This window comes from Tamandua tetradactyla, chromosome 24, assembly GCF_023851605.1.
Source record: "Tamandua tetradactyla isolate mTamTet1 chromosome 24, mTamTet1.pri, whole genome shotgun sequence".
Lineage (NCBI taxonomy): Eukaryota > Metazoa > Chordata > Mammalia > Pilosa > Myrmecophagidae > Tamandua > Tamandua tetradactyla.
The window spans coordinates 15,767,348-15,780,408 of record NC_135350.1 but is presented as its reverse complement, the minus strand read 5'-3'; the positions used below and the strand labels follow the sequence as shown (position 1 = coordinate 15,780,408).

Here is a 13,061-nt window from a genome sequence, read left to right as displayed (position 1 = left end):
AGTATACAATCAAGGATTCACAATATCATCATATAGTTGTGTATTCATCATCACAATCAATTTTTGAACATCTTCATAACTCAAAAAAATACATATAAGAATAAAAGTTAAAATGAAAAAGAATGTTCAAAACATCCCACACATCTTATTTCCCCTCTCGATTATTTATTTAATTTTTTGTCCTTATTTTTTTACTCATCCATCCATACACTGGTTAAAAGGAATGTCAGTCACAGGTTTTCACAATCACACAGTCACACTGTAAAAGCTATACAGTTATACAGTCCTCTTCAAGAATCAAGGCTACTGTTTCAGGTACTTCCCTCTAGTTATTCTATTATACTAAAACTAAAAAGGAAGTTCTCTGCTCCTTCCTGCTCAACAGACAGCCTCATCTTTTCATGTAGTGCCAGGTGCATCTCTGAGGCATGATGGTGAAGGTCAAAAGAAACGGATTTGGCCATATTGGGCAGCTGATTTCCAGGACTGTTGTAAACTCTGGCAAAGGTTGCAAGTTGTTGCCGTCAATGACCACTTCACTGATCTCAACTACATAGTCTACATGTTCCAGCATGATTCCACCCATGGCAAGTTCAAAGGCACCATCACAGTTGAGAACAGGAAGCTTATCATCAATGGGAATCCCATTATTATCTTCCAGGAGTGAGATCCCACCAACATTAAATGCGGTGACGCTGGTGCTGAATATATTGTGGAGTCTCTGTTTCACAGCCATGGAGAAGGCTGGTGCTCACTTGAAGGGTGGTGCCAAAAGAATCATCATTCCTGCCCCTTCAGCCAATGCCGCCATGTTTGTGATGGGCGTGAACCATGAGAAGTATGACAACTCCTTCAAGATCGTCAGCAATGCTTCCTGCACCACCGACAGCCTGACCCTCCTGGCCAAGATCATCCATGACAACTATGGCATCATAGAAGGACATATGACCATCTCCACGCCATCACTGCCACCCAGAACACTGTGGATGGTTCCTCTGGGAAAATGCGGTGTGACAGCCCTGGGGCTACAGAGAACATCATCCCTGCATCTTCCAACACTGCCAAGGGGGTGGGTAAAGTCATCCTGGAGCTGAATGGGAAGCTCACTGGCTTGGCCTTCCACGTCCCCTCCGCCAATGTGTCCATTATGGATCTGACCTGCCAGCTGGAGAAGGTGGCCAAGTACAATGACATCAAGAAGGTGTGAATGAAGCAGGTATCAAGGGGCCCCCTAAAGGGCATTCCGGACTATACTGAGGACAAGGTTGTCTCCTGCAACTTCAACAGCGACACCCACTCTCCCACTTTTGATGCTGTGGCTGGCATTGCCCTAAATGACCACTTCATTAAGCTCATTTCCTGGTATAACAATGAATTAGGCTACAGCAACAGGGTGGTAGACTTTATGGTCTACACAGCATCCCAGGAGAAAGATCCTCTGGACCACCAACCCCAGCCCCATGAGAGAAACAGAGGGAGTCAGCTTCTGGAGAGTCCTGGCCCCAGCTCGGTTCCCCAGTATTGAGAATCACCCACATCCTCCACAGCTTCCATCCCAGAACACCCGAAGAACGGCAGGGGCTGAGACCCTACCTTGTCATGTACCATCAGTAAAATACACCCAGCCAAAAACTGAAAAGGGATAACTATACAATACATAAAAATAACCTCCAGAATGATTTCTCGACTCTATTTGAAATTTCTTGGCCACTGAAACTTTATTTAGTTTTATTTCTCTTCCTCCTTTTGGTCAAGAAGTCTTTCTCAATCTCATGATGCCAGGATCAGGCTCACTCTGAGAGTCATGTCCTATATTGCCAGAGAGATGTACATCCCCGGAGTCATGTCCCATGGGGAAGGCAGTGAATTTACCTGCAGAGTTGGATTGGAGAAAGAGGACACACTGAGCAGCAAAAGAGGTTTTCTGGGGGTAACTTTTAAGCATAATTATAAGTAGGCTTATCTTCTCCTTTGCAGAAATAAATTTCATAGGGCAAACCTCAAAATGGAGAGCTCAGCCTTCAAACAGGTTGTCCCCACTGCTTGCAAGAATATCAGGAATTCCCCACATGGGGAATTTAACATTTCCTCCTTTCTCTCAGTCCCCTAAGGGGACTCTGCAAACACCCTTTTATTCTCTGCTCAAATTACTCTGGGATGTATCAGGGCATTACACCAACCTGTACAAACCAACAAGAACTCTTGCCGTATTCAAGATTCTATGTAATTATGGGGTTATGAATAAACTGACCATACAAGTGAAATTATATAATGTGCTACAGAAAATATAAAATTTTGCGCCAAATAAACATCTCTCCCCTTGGTCTTGCATAGAGGTTGAAGTTTGAAATTATGGGCATCATCCTTTACCCAGTAGTCTGAGTTACTTAGTCCTAACCAGACCTGCTTCATTCATATCTCTAGTTGAAGTCTGATCTCTTTTTCAGCTTTTTTAACAGTTGCTGCATGGGGTAATGCTGACTTTCAAAACTGCAGAATTCTATCTCTGAGTCTCAAGTATTATGTCTCCTGTTCTTGTGTTTTCTCCATTGTCTTTTACATCTTTCTCAGACAGAAAGTACTATATGAGTAATGAGTCAAAAATTACAATAATGGCTCCACAGCAAATGAATATGCCTAGTAAATTTCTATATTCTGAATATTATATACAAAAATTCATAAAGGAAATATCAGAAAACAGACAGCAAATACCATTCATTGAATCAGCAGAGTCTTTACCATAGATTACAGTGGCCACTTCCAAAGGCAATTTCTAGTCCAGTGTTGTTCCCTCTGAGGTGACCTCTGAGGATCCTAGGCCAGTTTTTGGCCCTTCAAGAAATACTTAATCAGTGGCTCTATCTCAGCAATGAGCATTGAAATGCTGAGAGTGCAAACTTCCCACAAACTCAAGTACATTTAATTAACTACTTAGCAATAACATATGTTGTGAGAGAATTCATAGCATGTATGGAAATAAGTTCATTACATATTTTAAAGGCAGTAAATCTTAACATAAATTTGTAATATTATGCTACATATTATTTGATTCATAGATGATAAACTTGTATAAAAATTCCAGCCTATGGATCAATGGGTTACTTTCATAATACATTCTTCGTAGTTGAGGGACTCAAAGCTATAAAAAAATGTATTTGGATTTCTATATAATAAACTTTGTTTCCTTAGTGGTACTTAACCAGACCCTACAGAATTCATAAGATGATACACCCCTCAAAAATTTAAATTATATGCAGAAAAAGCACTATACTTGTATTATCCCTGTGGACTACTTGCTTTTGATATGATTCAACTTGTTTTGTTTTCTAATGTTGAAAGGGGTGGAAAAATTGATCCATTTAATGAACATTTCTGAAAAACATTAACATACAAGTGAAAAGGGACATGCTTTTAAAAGTTGAGAGCTTAGAAGAAATAAAGCCAGCTGTTGATGGAAAAAATGAGTCTACTGAAAAAGAAATTAACACAGTTTTATTTTCAATCATAGCCTCAAAAACCATGCATATTTTCAATCTGAGCAATGAAGAAAGTAAGTTCCTGCAATAGAAAATATGAAGAGAATATCCAACCATAAGAATAATAATTATCACTACCACCTGGAAGCCTGATGTGTAAGGTACAGTGTGCACACTAAAAAGTAGGCTACACAGACAACTGGTAGCACACCAGAAGCAAGCACAGGTGAGGGACCTGATGAGATGGTGAAAACATATCTCAACTCAACACATCTGAGTTCTTCTCCCAGGTCTTTCACTAATTAACAGGAAGACTATGGTCTCTACTTCTCAATTGTAAAATGGAGGAGGCAACACTAGAGGACACACCCATGGTACCTTATAGCTCATTCTATAATATGACAGGAAAATACACACAGAAGAAGTAAATAGAAGGATAAATTAGTGTTAAACAGCTGGCACTTCCCAGTTCCCTGCAATGCCATAGCCCCACATTATGTGTCAGTCCATAACAATTTTTAAAGAATCAGTAGTACCCAAAAATATGTTCTACCCCCACCTAGTGGCAAAGAGAACTCAGACATCAACAGATAGGTGCTGGCACTGTCCACATATTCTTTCTCTCAACAATCCTGCACAGAAAGTGCTATTACCCCCATTATGCAGATAAAGAAATCAAAACTCAGAAATTCACTCTGCTTATGAGTAGAGATCTAAGCATAATTCTAAAGTTGGTACATTTCCCCCATTCTGTCATTTAATGCCATCACAAAACTATGAAAATATTGGTTAATGGAAACATGAATATGCTATATGAATGTAAATCATGTCACCTCCAAAAGTGTTTGAGAAAATCGAATTTATAATTTTTTTTTAATTCTTAGTCATTTGCTGTAGGCCATCTGCTACTGTTTCCCAATATAATGAAAGTGTCTATGTGTCTCTCTGCCCCACTGAATTGGGAGATCAACAAGGGCAGGAGTTGTGAATGATTTATTTATATATCTATACCTTAGTATTCTATCTGGCAGTGTTTAATAAACATGAACCGAGTTTGAAATGCTTAAGAAAAATTTATGGGGGAAAAAAATAATGCTGAGTGCTAGTCATAACATTAGTTTGTTTCATATATTTCTCTTGTATTATTTGTTTGCGAATCAGACAAAATAGTACCTTTGTTAAATGTTAGTGCTAAAAAATGTTGAGTGAACACCAGCAGTCTCTATGAATACAGTTTTAGAATGACTGGTACAAAGATACACACAGAATCTTTGGATCTTCCCCCAAGATCTAGTGAGTCCTGCCTCTGGGGAAATTAGTTATGGCATCCTGATCTCTGTTTGTGTTTTGTTATATTTTGTTTTGTTTTGTTTTGTTTTGTTTTGCTCTATTTTACACACCCTGATGTGAGCAACTCAAACAGCTCCAGAAACAGCTTTTCACATTTCCCCTTCTATCCCATCCTCACTCCTGCCTCAGGATGGAGGAAAATAGCTCTTTGGCTGACTACCCAAGCTCATGTCCAGGGAGACACATTAGTAATTCTCAGTGGGGCAACGGTAGTGAATCTGGCTGATGATAGCTGGACTGAGTAGTTAGTTGACCTACCTGCTGATGAGCTCATCCCCAAAGCCACTCATGATTCTAGCAGATGTGCAGACTTCACAGAGTCATTTAACTTCTTCTTCAGACTCCAAGGCCCATCAGAATCCCATGGAAATTATTAAGCAATGTGGCACACACAATCAGAACACAGAGAATAAGGAGAAAGACATCCAGGCAATCTGCTACTGGACTACTTCTTCACACCCCAAATCACACTGCTGTAGCAGCAGTTGACTTGCTATGTAGACAATGTGCCCAGCTATGAGCTGTATGCTAGGAGAAAAATGAAAAGGAAGATTTATACCAAGATCAAAATGTGCTTGCTTATACGAAGGGGAAATGTCATTATGGCAATTGAATCATAGTGATTTTGAAAAATATAAACTGACAGTTCCAAAGACCATCATCTCTTCTTTATCCACAGGAAAAGCACAAACTAGAAAACTGGTTGTCAAAACAATTGTTAAAACTTCCCTGGAACAATTCTTCTTTACTTATCCAGGAATAAGAAGGTAGCTCACACATCCTGGTGCACAGACCCCGAACGTCTCTAGCTACTAGGAATTAAAGAACAATATGGTGTTTGGCGGTACTGGATTGGCACCTTCAAACACCTTACGAAGATGGGCTGCCATAAGTCAATCACCTAACGAGGATTTCAAATTATTGCTAAATTGGAATGTTTGTGTATATATATGCATATGGTATCCATATGCATACACATTTGCATGCATACACATACATATATTCATATACATTTATATACATGTACATATATCAAATTTAGAGACTGAAAACCAAATGGTTCTTTTGTTCAAATCCAAATATTCCCCTAACTCTATCTAGTTAATGATTTTTTAGATTTTTAGATTTTTTTCAGTTGCGTTGCCCTGACCCAACTAAAAAGAAACCCATTTAATTCTCTAGTTTTTACGTTTCTCTTTAAAGAACATTTTTCAAAATTAGAGAGTTACCAAACCAAGGAAGAACAATTGTTACACTATTGCGATGTGTGACTTAGAGACCGTATAACTGTGAAAATTGTATAATATTTAGCTGAATATTTTATTATTTAAAGATTCTATAAATGAGGTAAAAATCAACTGCATATACCCAGCCAGGAATGTACTTAGTAATGCAGGAAACTTTTCTACAACGAAAATGTTTAGGTTATATTTTGTGTAGGCAGTTATATCTCCAATGATTTTCCAGTCTTGTTTTTGTGGCATCCCAGTGAGTTTCCACATTTTAAAGTATGCTACAAAATGTTCAAGTCTGAAATAAAATTTGGAAAGCCACACATGCTTTTTAATATTAAAATGAAATATGTATGCTGTAGATACTGATGGGGGAAAGTTTCGTGAAATCAAACAATTCCTAAAGTGTTATAAATACTGGGTGAGAGTTTGAAGGTCATATATACTTTAAGGCTTCATAACTAAAACAATAATACAAAGAAAAATCCTCTCAATGGGATTTTAGCTTAAGCCAAACAAAAGATTATTATTTTAGGTATGAAATACTTTCAATTTCGAATATTATTCCTAATTCAATGTCCATTTTTCTTTAAGTAGAGCAATTTCCTTTTAAGTAAAAGTGGTTGCATCTTCACATCTATTTGAAAATGCAATTAGATAGAAACATAATACAGTGCAGCTGGAAAATGAACAATCCATTTTTCCTCTTCCTAGACAAGGTCACACTGCTGAGCACACTCAAGTTAAGTGTGATACAGAAGTTAAGCCATAAATCCAATGAGCTGGAAGACTCTGGCACCCAAGGAACAGGAAGACCCAGTGTCAAAGGGGCTCACACTCCATTCTCTCTATTTCATTTAATAACTCTCAGTCCTCATTAACAGATACCTCCCCCTTAGAAAAAAAGCGCAGTATTTTACAGACCAGATAAACAAAAGACACTGTCATTTTTAAACCAAAACATATTTAGAAAAAAAGTAAGTGAAACTAATTTGCTACATATGTTTTATACATACAGTACAGAAAGGGGTTTCTCCAACGCCATATGGAAAGCATCTGAACTTGTAAGACAATGACCTTCATAAATCACTCTAGGCTCCAACTCCAAATTACGTCTTGTTCCCTCGCTCATGGGATAGTCACTATATCTCATATAAATTCATTATGTTATATGTGCACAATAATCTATCTCTACCTTTATAAGGAATGATGTCATAACACACAGGCAACTTTAAAAAAAAAAAAAAGGAAACAAGCTTTCCCCCACCAGATGGGCCAATCTGTAGCACTGCTTCTCCAAACACAGTTATGTTCCACAATGCAGTGGATCTATGCTGTTCGAAGGAAAAGAGGGAGAAATGAGCGATGTGAGAGCAAAACGTTTTCTGACTTCCTCTTTTTCCAAGGCAAATGTAAAATAAAACAGCCTTATAGATTTTCATATACTTTCCTTTTATGTATTTCCCATTTAAATACCCCAAAAAGGAAGCTGTTTTCTTTCTACTTATTTTTATCTGTGTTGAATCACATTCATGGTCCCAGCAGGATTTCCTCTTAATAAATGCTTTGCCATGGCAAAGGTTTAAGTTAAGGGAGCAAAAAGCTTTTTTTTTTTGGCAGCTAATTGGTGGAGAAATAAAAGGAAATAGATGTACTCCACCTCCTAGTTTCACATTCCATAGAAATTTGCCTCTTCCACACTCCTTCCTGATCCAGTCTCCCACAATTTGCAGTGGAGGAATGCAAGTTTATCTGTCCCCTTATTGACTTTCAATCATTTGGAGAAATGAGCACTGAATTGAGATGAATACAACCACTTGGTCCTTCTTTCTTAAAAACTTTAAGCTTTTTAAATCCATTACCTTAAATTAAATCAACAAAAACATGTGTAAACCTACATAAGGACTAATTTTCAGTCCTTTGGAATTGTCTCCCTCTCCTTACTTCTTTTAGGTTTCTCTTTTACCATAGACCAGGCGTCAAGAAGGTACCATAAAGGAATGAAGAGGCCATGTTTAAAGGCACAATAAATGCATATTGAATGAATTAAATGAATGTTAATGTCTAGAATGGAAAGCTATTACAAGAATGACAACCTGTAGAAATCGAACCCCATCTGAAGTTGGCAGCTCTGAAAAATGTTGTGAGACAGGACTGCCAAAGATAAAATAAACAATATATGGTCAAACCATCTGTAGGCTGAAAAATTAAGTCTACAGGCCAGATCAGACCTACAAACCGAAAGTACAGAACTTTTGACCTAGAAGCTAATATATGCAGAAGAAAGAAAGTACAAATAGAAATACTGGATTCCAAGCAACTTGAACTGCTATACAATGTTAAGTGATATTGTAAATATATGAAGAAATCAGTAAAGAATGCCAAAGCAATGATCTGTAAGAACACCAGAAACATGAATAATTTCTACCTTTACTACTCAAACTAATCATGAGACTATCAAGAAAAAGATGTTTGGAAGTGAATCTACAGTTGAACTTATCTTCCAATATTTTCTAATTATAGTTAAGAGAAACAGAAAAATCTATAAATTTAACAGACACATACATACACATTACTAAATATGAGGGTGTTTCACAAATTCTGGTTTTCCTATTTATAACATTCATGCTTAGTGTCCTTGTTTTGTTCAATTACTTACTGGACAATTCAGCACTATTAGAAAAAAATTGCATATATGTGCTATAATAGATACTATTTATAAGATTCTGAACTTATTATGAGGAACTTGAAATAATACCATCTTCTAAAATAATATCATATTCATAATAGAATTATGAATAATTCTATTCTATACACTGGACATAAACTTATAAGACTAGGCCATTCGATGCATATAATTATACATGCATTCTCATAATTAATCCCATATTTAAGTTTACTTCCAAAAATTCCCAACACTTTTAATCATTCATAGTATCACTGTGTCTTCTTCCATTTCAGGGAGTATCAGGGCACAGAATTTTCCTCTCACTTTAAATAACTAAAAAACTAAACAAAATGGTGAAACAACTGTTTTCAGCTATGGACAATAATGCAGGACTGTGATCCCTCAGAAAAGGAAACAAATGAAATAGCCTACAATTACCTTAGATTTTGCCTGGAAACAATTTCCAGACCAAAGAGGAGGGAGACTGACTGCAAACAAAGCCTGGAAGTCTTGGTTAGTTAAAGAAAGAGATCAGAGTTTCAGGGGAGGGTGGGGGGTGGCAAATAAGTAGAATTTGTGGGGCAGAGTATCAAAGAGGACAAAAGTTTTAGAAATCTGTTTAGGGATGCCCTGCAACTTTGAATAATAAGTTTGCATGTATAATATGATACAACATGATGCTGGGAAGACAATAATTGCCAGGAAAATTAAACAATTCTCAGAACACACGGGGTTGATAATAGTTTAAGTCCCCCAATTCACAGTAGAGAGGTCTCATTATACACACAGGGAATTGACTAGGGACTTAGCAGAAGGGTTTAACTAGCCATAGAACAAAGGTTACTCTTTATCTGCCCTAAAGACCTTTTTTAAAAGTCTTAAAATAATCAACCTCATTCACAAAGTAACAACTGCCTGCCAGAGCAAAGACCAACAATCTTTAAAGAGCACTACAGACCCAACAGTCAGCAATGAAAGACACACAACGCCTGGAATCCACAAAATTTCTGTACATGAAAAGAAACAAAAATATGACATAAAAAAAGAGATAAACCAATCAATAGAAGCAGAACCATAAATGAAAGAGATGATTGAATTAGCAGACAAGGGAATTAGAATAGGTACTGTCAATGTGCTTAACATGTTCAAAGATTTTAAAGAAATCATAAATGAAAGGAGAAATGGAAAACACAGAAATATGCAAATAGAATTTCTAGATTTATAAAATATATAGTATCTAAATTTAAAATTCTCTGGATGGTATTAAAAGCAAATTAGACACAGCAGACCAAAAGACCAAAGAAATTGTGAACTCGAAGGCATATCAATAGAAGTTCTCCAAATGAAATACAGAGAGAAAAGAACTCCAAAAAAAAAAAGGGTAGAGGCACAATTTCCTGAGGGACAATATCAAGTGTTTTAACCTATATATAGTTTGAGACCAGAAAGCATAAGAGGGAAAGAAAAGCAATTGAAAAAAGGACTAACAGTTTTCCAAATTTGATGAAACTTACAAATGCACAAATTCAAGAAGCTCAATGGCATCTAGACAAGATAAATACAAAGAAAACCACTCTATGGCACATAAGAAATTGCTGAAAAACAATGAAAGCCAGACTTCTTGACAGAAATTATGCCAGTTAAAAGACAATAAAAGGACATCTTTAAAGAGCCAGGGGGAAAAAAATCAATTCTATACTTTGTATTCTGGAATTCTATACTCAGCAAAGAGGCAATGAGATAATTTGTTACTAAAAAACTATGCTGCAAAAAATGATTAATGGAAGTTCTTTAGGCAGAAGGAAAATGATACCAGATGGAAACTTGTATCTACACAAATTAATAAAGGATGCCAGAAGTGAGAAATATGTAGGCAAATACTAAAAGATATTTTTCTTATTTTAACAAAATTTTCTTTAAAAGATAGCTTACTCATGAGAAACAAATAACGATGCATTGTGGTGTTTGTAATATATAGAAGTAAAATAATGAAAACAGTATCACAAAGGATGAAAGGGGGAATACATATACCTTTTTTTATTAATTAAAAAAATTAACTAACAATACATTTAGAAATCATTCCAATCTACATATACAATCAGTAATTCTTAATATCATCACATAGTTGCATATTCATCATTTCTTAGTACATTTGCATCGATTCAGAAAAAGAAATAAAAAGACAACAGAAATAGAAATAAAATGATAATAGAGAGAGAGAAAAAAAAACTATACGTACCATACCCCTTACCCCTCTCCTTCACCTACCACTATTTCAAACTGAATTCATTTTAACATCTGTTCCCCCTGTCATTTATTTTTATTCCATATGTTCTACTCTTCTGTTGATATAGTAGCTAAAAGGAGCATCAGACATAGGTTTTCACATTCACAGAGTCTCATTGTGAAAGCTATATCATTGTTCAATCATCATCAGGAAACATGGCTACTGGAACACAGCACATTTTCAGGCAATTCCCTCCAGCCTCTCCACTACATCTTGACCAACAAGGTGATATCTACTTAATGCATAAGAATAACCTCCAGGATAACCTCTTGACTCTGTTTGGAATCTCTCAGCCATTGACAATTTGCCTCATTTTACTCTTCCCCCTTTTGGTCGAGAAGGTTCTCTCAGTCTCTTGATGTTAATTCTCAGCTCATTCTAGGGTTTTTCTCCGTCCTTTGATGTTGAGTCTCAGCTCATTCCAGGATCTCCGTCCCATGTTGCCAGGAAGGTCCACACCCCTGGGAGTCACGTCCCACGCAGAGAGGGGGAGGGTGATGAGAATGCTCATCACATTGGCTGGAGAGAGAGGCCACATCTGGGCAACAAAAGAGGCTCTCTTGGGGGTGACTCTTAGGCCTAAATTTTAAGTAGACTTGACCTATCTTTTGTGGGTTTAAGTTTCATGTGAACAAACCCCAAGACTGGGGGCTCAGCCTATAGCTTTGGTTGTTCACACTGCTTGTGAGAATATCAAGAATTCAACTTGGGGAGGTTGAATTTCGCCCCACTCTCACATTCCCTGAAGGGGACTTGCAAATACTTTTCCAGTCACTGATCAAATCATTCTGGGATTCATGGGGGGATCACTCTGGACAAACCAACAAAAACTCATGTCCTACCTGAGATTCCAAGTACTTATGACATTCAATCAAACTATCTACATGAGTTATATTAGGAAATGCTCTAGTCAAAATCTAAATTTTGTAACAAATAAACATTTTTTGCTTTAGTCTCACACATAATGTGACATTTTAAAGTATTAGATATCATCTATTTTCAGCACCCTGCAATAATGACAATCCTTTGTTCTTCCTCATGCAAAAACATTTTTAAAATTTGTGCATTGTACATTTCACTATTATTATACACTCTAGGCATTCCTAGATTATACCATCTCGGTCTTTAACATCTATCTTTCTTTCTGATTACATTTATGTCCCCAGCCCTCCTCCCTCTATCATTCTCACATGCAGCTTCATTCAGTGTTTTAACATAATTACATTACAGTTAGGTAGTATTGTGCTGTCCATTTCTGAGTTTTTGTATCCAGTCCTGTCGCACAGTCCATATCCCTTCAGCTCCAATTACCCACTATCTTACCTTATTTCTATCTCCTGATGGTCTCTGTTACCAATGACATATTCCAAGTTTATTCACTAATGTTGGTTCATATCAGTGAGACCATACAGTATTTGTCCTTTAGTTTTTGGCTAGTCTCACTCAGCATAATGTTCTCTAGGCCCATCCATGTTATTACATGCTTCATAAGTTTATTCTGTCTTAGAGTTGCATAATATTCCATCGTATGTATATACCACAGTTTGTTTAGCCACTCGTCTGTTGATGGACATTTTGACTGTTTCCATCTCCTTGCAATTGTAAATAATGCTGCTATAAACATTGGTGTGCAAATGTCTGTTTGTGTCTTTGCCCTTAAGTCCTCTGAGTAGATACCTAGCAATGGTATTGCTGGGTCATATGTCAATTCTATATTCAGCTTTTTGAGGAACTGCCAAACTGCCTTCCACAGTGGTTACACCATTTGACATTCCCACCAACAGTGGATAAGTGTGCCTCTTTCTCCACATCCTCTCCAGCACTTGTCATTTTCTGTTTTGTTGATAATGGCCATTCTGGTGGGTGTGAGATGATATCTCATTGTGGTTTTGATTTGCATTTCTCTAATGGCCAGGGACATTGAGCATCTCTTCATGTGCCTTTTGGACATTTGTATTTCCTCTTCTGAGAAGTGTCTGTTCAAGTCTTTTTCCCATTTTGTAATTGGGTTGGCTGTCTTTTTGTTGTTGAGTTGGACAATCTCTTTA

The 13,061-nt window shown here is 36.9% G+C and overlaps 1 pseudogene; it reads left to right on the top strand.

The window, feature by feature from the left end:
* The first annotated feature begins 431 nt into the window (after window positions 1-431).
* LOC143668450 (glyceraldehyde-3-phosphate dehydrogenase pseudogene) lies at window positions 432-1,668 on the top strand (annotated as a pseudogene).
* Window positions 1,669-13,061: the final 11,393 nt, after the last annotated feature.